This window comes from Eschrichtius robustus, chromosome 5 (assembly GCF_028021215.1).
Source record: "Eschrichtius robustus isolate mEscRob2 chromosome 5, mEscRob2.pri, whole genome shotgun sequence".
NCBI lineage: Eukaryota > Metazoa > Chordata > Mammalia > Artiodactyla > Eschrichtiidae > Eschrichtius > Eschrichtius robustus.
Window position 1 is genome coordinate 135,743,047 of NC_090828.1, and position 12,757 is coordinate 135,755,803.

General features: G+C 49.2%; 1 protein-coding gene across 1 annotated transcript in view; it reads left to right on the plus strand.

Annotated features, from left to right (window-relative positions):
- The window catches only part of GYPC (glycophorin C (Gerbich blood group)), a 44,646-nt gene that overhangs the window by 10,338 nt on the left and 21,551 nt on the right, over positions 1–12,757 (plus strand). The gene's annotated exons all lie outside the window — the stretch shown is intronic.

Genomic DNA, 12,757 nt, shown 5'->3' on the forward strand with positions numbered 1-12,757 from the left:
CCCCAACCCCCTCCCCCTTGGCAACCCCCAGTCTGTTCTCCTACTGTATACCACAGGGAACTATATTCAATATCCTATGGTAAACCATAATGGAAAAGAATATTAGAAAAGGAATATATATATATATATATATATATGTGTATAACTAATTCACTTTGCTCTACAGCAGTAATTAACACAACATTGTAAATCAACTCTACTTCAATAAAAAATAAAATGAAAAAAAAGAGGCACTACTCGCCTTCTCTGATAGGTGAATAAAGCGAAGCTCAGAGATGTTTAGGAGAGTTTACACAGCCAGCTGTAGTACATGGAGTGCGGGTCTCTGCTTCCCTTGGGGGTGCACTGTTTCTGCCACGGAAACTCACTCACCAGGTTCTTAAGTGGGGACAGGATGGGGTGATGTGGAGGAGCTAGTGCTGGGACTTCAGAGTCACCAAAAGGAATGAAAGCCACCCATCCCTGAATCTCCAAAATCAGTGGCTTCCCACCTGGGGTCCCCACCCCGAAAAACACACACATTAAAAAACGATGTCACAGCTACAAATCTCCACTGCAATTCTTTTCAGGAGAAATGACATTTCTACAACATAAATTCTTAGATGAAGTCTGGAAATATGAAAGCAATAAAAACACATCTGTTATAGTGGAGTGGGGGAGAAGAGGCCTGGTGACCTCACTCCAGGGCCCCCTTGTGACGGTCACTCTCAAGTCATCGCTGGACACTGAGGGCTTCACGTAACCCAGTCTGCAGCCTCCTAGCCGGTGCCTCCCAGGACGGTCACCTGATGTCCAGTCACTATTCGTCATCAGTGATGACGCTTTGGGGCTTGCATCTCAGAGGATCCTTCCGTATTAGACATTTCCATCACATGAAGCCGTGAAATGACTTCACTGGTTCAATTATTTGCCTACAGCCAGACTGCAGTGTACACCTAGCTGTCAATCACTTTACCAATTAATTCCCTGAGAAAGGTTCTTATCAAACTTCAAGAGTCCATGAAGAAAATCTGAAAAGTTAGAAACTAGATGGATAATTCCATTAGGGAAACAATTTATCCACAGATGTTTACTAACCACCGTGTGCATCCGTGGTTCATCAACAGAAACTCGTAGGCTTATGATGTGTCCATCCTGTCATCTGCCCTAGGGATGCAGGAGGAGACAAAGAAAGTCTAAGACAAGATCCCTGCCCTTAAAGCATCGTTGGGCTTGGGGCAGCAAGACACACATCATGACAGGAATGAAAAGCATCCCATTCTCCTAGTGAGAAATTTCTTATCACAGGAATTCAGGTTTCAGATCGAATTGCCTGTGTCTTCTTGATATTTAAAGAAGATATCTAGATATTTAAAGAATAACTTAAAGTAAGGTAACTTCTCAAATATAAATTGCTATCTAAAATTAGCTAATATTGACAGCTGATATTAAATTATGGTTAATTTCTCCTTAACCAGATATAGGTTTATCTTATTGAATTAAGACTTTGTGCTTGAAGAAGTTGTCAGTGACCTGTCAACTGAAAAAAATGCACAACCGGGACTTCCCTGGCGGCACAGTGGTTAAGAATCCGCCTGCTAATGCAGGGGACATGGGTTCAAGCCCTGGTCCAGGAAGATCCCACATGCCGTGGAGCAACTAAGCCCGTGCACCACAACTACTGAGCCTGTGCTCTAGAGCCTGCGAGCCACAGCTACTGAGCCCACAAGCCACAACTACTGAAGCCCACAGGCCTAGAGCCTGTGCTCTGCAACAAGAGAGGCCACCATGATGAGAAGCCCACGCACCACAACAAAGAGTAACCCCTGCTCGCCATAACTAGAGAAAGCCCATGCATAGCAATGAAGACCCAATGCAGCCAAAAAAATAAATAAAATAAAATAAATAAATTTATTAAAAAAAGAAAATTTAAAAAAATGCACAACCTAAAAGTTGAGAGTTATGTTTTATTCAGTGGACAAATCTGAGGACTTAAGCCCAGGACACAGCATTCCAGATAATTCTGAGAAACTTTTCCAAAGAGGCAAGGTGGGGAGCCAAGATATATAGGAGTTTTCGCAACAAAAGACCAGGTAGTCAGAACTTCAAAAGATTACTGTTAATCAAAGAAAACCAGACATCTCATGTTAATGAATTTAGCGCTTTTCTATGTATGGGAAGATGCAAGAGTCTGGGCTCATTGAAATCATTCCTTTGATATGCACCTCAGCTATCTGGGGCCAGTGTCCTGTGCTTTCTCATCCTGAGTCTCCTCAGGGTGCCTCGTTGAGGGGGGACTGCAGTGGCTGACTGCTGGATGGGGGGCTTCCTGTTCCATCCTGAGTTCTCTCAGGACTCACCGTCTGGGAGGTTGTAATGCGATGGCTTGATGGCTGCAGCATCCTCTGTTTACTGATACGACAGGCAATATTTAGTTCACAGACCGATGCTGATTGCTGAGAACGTTCTAACTCTGGGGAATGACTTAAGTCAAGACAAGTTGCAAGGATGTAAAAATACAAAAAGTACTGCAAGTATACGGGGTACCTGCTGTGAGCATGGATGGTCTGGTGTGTCTTACACGCTGAGCAAATGTTGGTTCGAAGTGTTCGTCCCTTGTCACCCTCATCCCTCACTGTGAGTTGGGTCTGTGGATGGCGCCTCCATCTTCCAGATGCAGGACAGGCTGTGAGTGGCAGGGCTGTTATTTGAACCCAGATGTTCCAGCCCTGAGGCTGTCTTTTAAGCCCTGCTCACCGCCACCATTTGTATGTGTTGGAAATGCGGAGTTTCAAAGGGGAACAAAATTCTCTTTCACAGGAGTGAAAGAAAGTTGGTTCCAATGCAATTTTAAACGACACTTATTCATATCAGGCTTTGGTCACCACCCCTAGGTCATTTCCTATTTAAGAATCTTGGAGCTTCTGAAAAGATCTTCTGGAACATGCTATTTTTAAAGAGCTCAGTTGAGTGAAATGATGTTTGTTCACTCACTGAAAAAGCAAACAATGCTAGAGAAAGTCAGAGTACATCTTTGAGGACAATGCAGTCAAAGGCAGATGAAATCCATGGTTTTCCGTCCAAGTTCAGACACCCTGGAAGGCTGTGTTTCCCACAAAGGGGCACTTCCGGGCTGTTTATTTCCTGAGGCTCTGGCCTGTGGCCAAATCTTCACCATCCTCTGTGCTTTTGGTAAAAGCCACGGGGTCACACTGCCCTGAAGGCACAATTATCTGAGTTCCTGCCCTCCTTGCCCTGGGGCTCTGGGAACAGAGGCCTGACTGTCTACACAGATAAAAGGCTGACCTCTCACTGCCCTGCCTCCTGCCCAGGGGCCCCATGGTTCTCCTTTGAGCTCCCTTGAGTGGGGCCCTCCCTGAGGAGAAACGAGCAGAGGGTGGGAGTTCTCCTCTGACTCGGTTTCTGACGTCTCCTGAGCCAACTAGCTCCACTCAGGGACCCTTGTACCGCAGCAGGACGCTGCCCAGACCTCCTCTGGCCTCCCTGGAGCAAGCCTTTGATGTAGCCAGGCTGTGACCACTTGGATAGGCCATTTGTCTTGTTCTGGGACCTGACATCTCAGGGCTCAGGAGTCCCTGGAGAGACTCTCTATGACGGGGCCTTGCCAGTCAGTGCAGCCAGCCAGTGGAGGTACCCAGGGCCCAGTCGGAGAGGCCCGGGCCACAGCCCTCACCAGCAGAGATGGCCTCAACCCCGTGCAAGGTTTAAAGGCCATGCCACCTCGCCAACCACTGTCTTAACCCCACCACTAACCAGTGCAGGTGAACTTGGGATGGTGACTTCACCCTCTTTGGCTTCCACTGCCCTGGTGCCTGCATCCTCTCAAACGCGTGGGGTGTTCAAGATGCAGTGAGCCCTGGGTGTGGCCAGACTCTGGAATCTGTATAAAGTGGCCACAGTAGTGGACACAGCTAATGATCACACAGGTTGAAAGTATAGGCTGCGAGTGTGACAGACCTGGGTTCAAGGTGCAGGTCGGCCACTCAATGGCTCCATCCCTGTGGGCACCTTACATGAGAAGACGTAGGTAAAGGCCCAGGCCTAGCAGGGTGCAAGCACAATGCAAACGTTAGCCTGAGAGGGAAGAGAGAGACTCAGTGACACAGAGACTTAAGCCCGGGGTCTGCAAACAAAGGCCCACAGGCCAAATCCACTTGCCACCTGTTTTTATAAGTAAAGTTGTATTGCAACACAGCTGCGCCCATTTGTTTGCACGTGTCCATGACTGCTTTCATGGGACAACGGCAGAGTTGTAGCAGAGACCACATGGCCCACAAAGCCTAAACTATTTACTATGTGGCCCTTTATTTTAAAAATTTTCTGACCTCTGTCTTGAACCAATAGGAGCATCTCCAATGGCTCGACTTCTAGGCCTAGAGCCTACCTGGCCCCACTGCACCCCTCTCTGGGGAAACCATAGCCTCATGGGTGGATGAGAAGCCATGGAAGAAAGACCTGCAGCCGAGGCCAGGGACCAGGCAGCAGCCAGGGAGGCCCATCAGGCCAGGCCCAGCTCTCACCTGGGTGCAGACGGAGTGTCTCATTCCCCTGACCTGATCCACCCAGGCTGCCAAAGGGAGGATCCCTCTCCTGGCCTTCACCTTCTCTTGCCCTCTTGTCACCCCCTCTGTAGACACAGGCAGCCGGGGCTCTCCTGCTGCCCTGCAGAAAATCCTCACCCCAACTAGGCAGGTGTAGGAAAAAGGGCCACACACCAGACAGGCTGTCCCGGGACCAGCCAGCTCTCCCCCCTCATTCAGAAAACAGGGCTTCTCACTGGGACCCAGACTGGTGTTGGGCCAGGAGCATTGTCCTGAACTTTTTTTTTTTTTTTTTTAACTTTTTATTTTTTATTGGAGTATAGTTGATTAACAAGGTTGTGTTAGTTTTAGGTGTACAGCGGAGTGCTTCAGTTATACATGTATCTCTTCTTTTTCAAATTCTTTTCCCATTTAGGTTGTTACATAATATTGAGCAAGGTTCCCTGTACTATACAGTAGGCCCCTGTTGGTTATCCATTTTAAATATAGCAGTGCGTACATGTCAATCCCAAACTCCCTGACTATCCCTCCCGCCCACCCTTCCCTCCTGGTAACCGTAAGTTCACTCTCTAAGTCTGTGAGTCTGTTTCTGCTTTGTAAATAAGTTCATTTGTATCATTTTTTTTTTTTTTTAGATTCCTCATATAAGCGATGTCATATGATATTTGTCTTTCTCTGACTTAACTTTGCTCAGTGTAATAATCTCCACGTCCATCCATGTTGCTGCAAATGAAATTATTTCATTCTTTTTATGGCTGAGTAGCATTCAATTGTGTGTGTGTGTGTGTGTGTGTGTGTGTATCACATCTTCTTTATCCATTCCTCTGTCGATGGACATTTAGGTTGTTTCCATGTCTTGGCTATTGCGCAAAGTGCTGCTATGAACATTGGGGTGCACGTATCTTTTCAAGTTAAGAGATTTTGTCTTTTCTGGGTACATGCCCTGGAGTGGGATTGCTGCAAATGGCATTATTTCATTCTTTTTTATGGCTACTATTCCATTGTACATATGTACCACATCTTCTTTATCAAACTTACTGACGTCACTCCACATCTCAGGAGGTTATTATCCCTCTTTTCAGATTGTATATGGCGTCTCAGGGGGGAAAAGTGTGTCCACACCTCACCAGTTATAAAGCAGTGGCTCCTGAGTTCAACCATAGTCTCCCCGAGTCTACACCCACGCTCTTTGCCTCTGCCACCGGCACCAGCAAGCTCTTAGCCCAGAACTCACAGTGCATGAGCCTGTTTTGAGCACCAGCTGTGTGTCAGGCCCTGGGGATGTGACAGAGGACAAACCAACAGTCATCCCAAAAGGGAGCTTATGTTCTAGTGCGGATGGACAGATGGACACAAGACACGTGGGTAGAATGCTCTGTAGGTCAGATGGTGCTGAGTGCAGGGAGGATGATCAAGCCAGGAGAGGAGAGAGGGCGGAGGGACGAGAGGGGGTGCCATTTTAAAGAGAATCTTCACTGGGGAAGGTGATGTTTAGGAAAGACCTAAAGGAAGCCAGGGAGCCAAACATGGGAATATCTGAGAGGAGGCACGGGAGGCAGAGAGCACAACACATGCAAAGGCCCTGTGGTAAGAGTAGGCTTGGCCTGATCAAGGAACTGACGGAGGCCAGTGCCCTGAGGAGAGGAGAGTGGAAAGTGGTAACCAGGAGATGAAGTCAGACAGGTAAGGCGGCAGAGGGACGATGGGACTGTGTCCCAGCACCCGTTGGAGCACCTTCCTGAGCCTCCCCTGCCAGAAGGCTTCTAACCCCGAGAGATGAGCCCCTCAGCCTCTCCGCTAACACTCTAGCAAGTCCCTGAGTGAGCCGTGACACGGGGTAGGAGCTGAGAGGGAGGGAAGAGGATGGCAGGGAACTCCCAAGCAGCGCCTGAGATGCAGGGGGAGGCAGGGGGACTTCACCAAGTGCCCCGTTTGCTCTCAGCTGCCCTGAAAGACGCCTTAGATGCAGGCACACGTGTGCACACACGCACATACACACACACACAGAGGCCGGCTTTCAGAGCCCCTCTGAAACTGCTAGTTGCATCTTTCATGTAGAGCTTTTCCGCAGGACCATGCCGGGCTCTACAGAGAATGAGTGTGGATGCGGGGTCCCCAGTACCTGCCATCACAGGCACTCCGGACCCTTGGGGACCAGCTGGGAGCGTGAAGAGATGGGACAGAGCCCCACCCAGGGCCAGAGGTGGGGTGCGTTGGTCCCTCCCCTGCAGGTCTGAGTCCACGCAAGCCCCGGGGACGCAGCCCAGCAGAGGGCACGGAGCAGCCCCCAGGGGTGGAGGGTCTGGCCCAGCAGGGGTGGAGAAGAGAACCAGGAAAGGCTGTGGACAAGGGTGGTCTAGAGCCCGAGGCTCCTGGGGTCCATGCTGCCACCTGCCTGGGGAAGGAGGTCCCCACAGACCCCTCAGCCTCACCCAGAAGACACAACCGGCGATCCCAGAGAGGCTTCTGAAAGCCGGCCTCTGTCCGTGTGTGCACGCGTGTGCCTGCATCCCCAGCGGGATGAAAGAACAGCCTAGAAACACAGGCTCCTTCTCCCTGGGATCGGAGACGTGGCCAGCACAGGCTCCTACAGCTCAGGTTGGAAGCCGGGACTCTACCACCTCAGTCTCTCTGCAACCCGTATGTCAGAGGCACAAATTAATACAACTCTCTGCAGAGGCAGGTCCCTCCAGCAGCCAGGTTCATAAGGCAGGAACGGAGGTTGAGAGGTTAGTCTCATCTGCTTTATATTTACACACTGCTGTGTTTAGTCTGCTGAGCAGCCCGGGAGCCGTCCAGATAAGTGACCAGGGCCACGTAAACACGACCCAGGAGCTCATCCGGGACACTTCCTATCCTCGGATAACGTGATCCCAGCACGAGAATCCAGGTGCTACTCAAGCGACTGGCTTCTCACATCCACGAACAGCCCTGCTGGAAGTCGGGCCACCGGGCACCCGTCTGTACTCGGAACTGCTCGCACATACCAAGGCACGAGCACATTTCTTATCTCGCCAGGTCCTCACCGCAGCCTGACACAGGCCGGAGGGCGTGGAGAGGGCGTCAGCATCTCCTGAGTCTCTCTAAGCCAAGGTGCCAGGGTGGGCTGTCCATGTGCCCACTGGGGAGGGGAGTGCTCTTATACTCCGCTTAAAAGAGGGGTCGGGGTATCACACAACTCGGTGTCCTGAGTGTTCCTGGGAAGGGGATAAAGTGAATGTCCCGAGGCCACACCGACAGCAAATGGCAGAGGCAGGCCCACATCCCGGTGTCATTCGATTCCAAACTCTGCACCTGGCAGGCTCACCTACAGGCAGGCCGTAGCCTCCCCGCATGGTGCCGTGCGCTTTATGTGCTACAAACCTAAGGGGCTTTTGTACCCAGCCCTAAAAAGGAATGAAACACTGCCATTTGCAGCAACACGGACGGACCTAGAGATTATCACACTAAGTGAAGTCAGACAGAGAAAGGCAAATATCATATGATACTGCTTATATGTGGAATCTAAAAAAAAAAAAAAAAAAAAAAAAGATGCAAGTGAACTTATTTACAAAACAGAAATAGACCCACAGACAGAAAACAAACTTATGGTTACCAAATGGGAAAGGGGGGAGGGATAAATTAGGAGTCTGGGATTAACATATATACACTCCTATATATAAAATAGATAATCAACAAGGACCTACTGTATAGCACAGGGCACTCTACTCAACATTTTTTAATAACCTATAAGGGAAAAGAATCTGGAAAAGAATTTATATATATACATACATATAATAACTGAATCGCTGTTCTATACACCTGAAACCAACCCAACATTGTAAATCAACTCTGCTTCAATAAAAAAATAAAATCTAAGGGGATAAATGCTTCACGCTTAAGCATGGCCTGCCCCCCTGCAACACACACAGGTGGGGAGACCTGGCCGGCAGCACCCTCAGGGAGCCCACCTCTTTGCTTTCAGCTCAGGTCCCGCCTCGCTCCTGAGCGGGGTCGCCCGTGGCGCTGCCCTGTACCAGCAGCGCACATAGCTTGGCTGTGTCTGCGTGCAAAGGCGTTGTATTCCTTCCGGCTTTTTTTTTTCCTTCCCTTTCTTCACGCTGATGGAAATGGCTCCTTCACCCAAGGTCTGCCTCTGATAAGGCTCCAGGCGGTTTCAAGAAAGCAGAGCTGAGCTTCTTATCAGGCAGCAGCAGGGGATCTGGTGCCAGCACTGGGCGGGCCTGGTGCTGATAAAGTGGTCCTGGGCCCAGCGCTCACCAGATGCTTTCTCAACCTGCCCCCAGGGCCCAACCCGTCAGAAGTGGGGGCAGTGACACCCAGAAAGCTTCTTTGCTTTCTTAGACATGAGAGCTGACTTCCAGTGAGCACAGGCCACAGGACCTGATGGGGAGCAAATAGGGACAAAGTTTTGGCGTGCAGGCTGATGGGGGGAAAGGGCCTCAGGAGGCCTTAGGGCTCCGGACAAGGCAGTGGGAGCCGGGTCCTCCCAGGGGCGTATCGGGATCAAGTGTGTGGTTTGAGCCCTTCCCTGTGAGGCACTACTGCTCCCAATTCCTGGATAAGGCACTGAGGCTAGGAAAGGGGGAGCGAGGGGTGCTAAGGCATTTGGTCTAATGTGGTGTGATCGGCTTTGAAGCAGGTTTGCAGCCCCCAAAGCTCAGGCTGCCCACCCTGCTCCTGGAAACTCTGATTTGAAGGAGATCAAGGAGCTCATCCCTCCCCCGACCCTCCACACACACCGCTGGAAGACAGAAATTCTACCTTCAAACGTTAACTTCTTTTCCTTTAAGCTTGGGTCCCTGTTAAGCTTCCTTGTCCTTAGAGTAGGACAGACTGGGCTAGCTGACTGTTTTGTGAAAGGTGACTTGGCCTTTCTGACCTTAGTTGTCCCATCTATAAAATGGGCTGGTCATCCCCGTGTCCAGTGCCCTGCTGGGAGCACCCAGGATTTCACAGGTGGAGGGCATCTTGCCACGACTGGCCGCCAGAGTCCGCCCTACATTGGAAGGCAGGGCCAGGGCCTGGCAGCAGGGTCAGCAGTAGAGCCTTAGTCTGGGTTTGAGTCCTGGCTCTGTCCTTGGCTGCTGTCTCTGAGCTTCAGTCTTTTCCTATTTAAAGCAAGGATGGAAATGCCCAGCTAGCAAGTTTGTTCGGGGGAGTTCAGCTCATGAGAGGTACTTGTGATGTGTGGCTGTCCCATGAGAGCGGGTTTTGAGTGAGAAGCATCTTGAGTGTGAGATGACGTGAGTGAAGCCCCAGCACAGGGCAGACCCATAAAAACAGCGGCAGGAGCCCAGCCGATCTCCTGGCTGCCCTCTGCTCCAGGCCGTTATGCACATGGATGCATACAGGGCTAAAGGTCCCTCCAAGACCCGGTGGAGACAGTAGCCTTCCACGCAGGGTGGTCAGGCAGGGCCACCTGGCACCATGGGCCAGTGACCGGAGGTGCAGCCACCGAGGGCGCCCGCAGGATGGGTGCAGAGGGGTGCAGCTGCCTTCAGATGATTTGCAGGAGTGCTGTCAGAGCAAACGTCATGGAAAGGATTGGCGGCATTGCTGGGAGGAGCAGCTCCTGCCTTTTTAGTCCCTAAAGCAGGACCATGCGGGTGGTCGGCCCTGAGATGCACACTGAGCTGGAGGCCTGAGAGCTTAGAGCTGAAGTATCGAAAAACCAGCCTTCCCAGACAGCAGGGCTGACAAACGCTGAAGGCCAGAGAAAGGGCAAGCTGAGGAGTAGGGCCGGAGGGCCAGCCAGGTTGGCTGCTCACGTGAGCTAGTGTCTGGGGAAGAAGCAGTGGGGCCCCTCAAATCTCTCTCCTGAAATCAGTCAAAGTATCAATGGGTAATCATGAGAACCAGAGGACCAGCATGTGTAAATGTTCTCTGCAGGATGGGGAGATAAAAGCAAGAGATGGTCTTAGCACCTGACACCTAGTAGGTGCTCAGTTCAGTTTGGTTGGTTTAACAATCACTGCACACTCCTGCTTTTGTAACTACTCGTCTGGATGATTTTTACAGCTGCATTTCACTGGACTGCTGGGAGGAGCTTTTACTTAGTAAGCTTTTGATGACCACCTTCTATGTGCCGGTCACCTTGCCAAATGCCAGACACCAACAGGAAGATGCCACAGCCCTCCCTGTTCCCCAGAGTTATTTTGATGTGTTTGATGAGTTTGTCCATAGAAACAGGAGGTCATTTCCTCCTGGAAGGTCAGAACAGACACCCTCCGTGGGTGGAGTTGGACCGGAGTGGATTGACGTGTGGACATTCCCCAGATAAGCCAGGTGGAGTGGGCATTCCAGGCAGAAGGCACAGCATGAGCCAGTGCCCGGGGGTGTAAACTAGAATTGGAGTCCGTGTGACCTCCAGGGGGCTGACAAGGGACAGGCAGGTTGTGAACGTGTGAGATGACAATGTGGGAATTCCAACTGCTTGAGGCTGTGGCTCTGGGCTCAGGCCCGGGAGCTCCCAGGGCTCTCCTCTGGGTGAATCCCTGTTAGGAAACTCACAGTACATCTGTTATGTTGACAAAAGAACTGAATAGTCTGTGGAGGTGGCATGCAATATTTGGGACATAATTACACTAAAAATTGTGTTGTTATTTATCCAAAACTCAAATTGAACTGGCATCCTGTGTTTTTTCTGGCAACCCTAGGAGGACAGGGCCTGGACATGGGTGTTTTGTAAAGGGTCCCATGAGATGCTAATGTCCAGCCAGAGCTGAGGACCATCAGTCAGAGGCTCCTACTGCCGTGAACAAGCCCACCATCTCGAGCCCCTGGCCAGGTCCCTAACTACAAGGACTTGTAGTAGATGGAGCATTTCCAGTCTTAAAAACATCTTCGGGGAACCTTTTGAGATTTCCTCTTTATTTATCCTTTCCATCTATCTCATGGATGCCACCCACAGTAGTGAAAAACTTATTTTTTGTGTAAATGTGAAAATCTGAAACCCATCTTAATTTTTTAATGCTTTAAATGATGTAATTGTAGAAACGATTCAATAATTGGATATATTTAAATACAATACAATAAATCCGTATTCATAATGCTCCAACACACTGATGTCTCCTTCATTAACTGCTAACCACACTCCTTCCAGAACCTCAAACTCTCTAACCCTCAAGACTCCCAGCCTTGTCAGGTGTGCCTTCCTGGAGCCCCCCACCTCACACCCATACCACCTTCTCCATGTCCACTACTGTCAGCCCTGTTGATCTCCCATTGTGTCATGCTGATCCTCTCTTGATAGCTCCCAATGACTCTTCTAAACTTAGAAGAGAGAAAGCTCTCCTCCTGTCCATCCCTGTGCTACAAAATTTCTAGAGATTCCCTTTTTCTATAATCTCTCACCTGCTCCTTGCCTACAAGAGAAGACTCACCTTCTCTAACCTGACCTTTAAGACTGTTCATTGCTTATTACTCACCAAGCAGATGAATGATAAAGTTTATTAATGATATTGAATAGGATAGTGATGGTAGAAGAAGTAATAAGACAAGGAAAAGGAGGAGAGGAAAATAAACTCAAGACATGTACGGAATTTAGTCATTCATATTTTTCCTTCCTTCTTCTATTCCAAATAGTTACTTGAAAGGTGTAAAATTAAAAATCACATTTGTTTCAATGTAAAATCATCCATAGTAATAAGGATAAAGTTAGTTGAAATCTATATTGTCTTAGACCATCTGGCTTATCTTGGAGTCCCTCCCTAGTCCTGATCACTCAAATAGATCCAACCCTGTAATTGGCTAATGTCTTTTTTGGTAACTGTTTTTGCTCTCTTACTTAGCTTGTTTAAGAAATTAGTACACCAGTCCAATAGAATAGTAAATTGTGTTTGCACTTACCCTTCTCCCCATAATATGTATTAGATTTCTAACCCAATTTTGAGGTGCCAAGATTCCTGATGGGGCAAGATGGGCAATGCATCCTGTTTATATTGGCTGCATTAAAACAGCAGGAGGATGCAACTCACCATTGCCATCAGTCATTAGACGTTAACCAGTTGTCGGACTTTAAACAAACCACCTACAAAATTCTGAAGTGAAACAAACTCTAAGTTTGTTGGCTTTCTTTGATTAGTCTCCAGGGCATTTATCACTTTCTATGAAAGAAACATTTAATTTAGATGGCATTGCATTTGTGTCATGGGATTTCAACTGACAGGAGGAAGAGTTATGTGTGTGTTTATGGCTTCTTTGCTTTTAAAAGA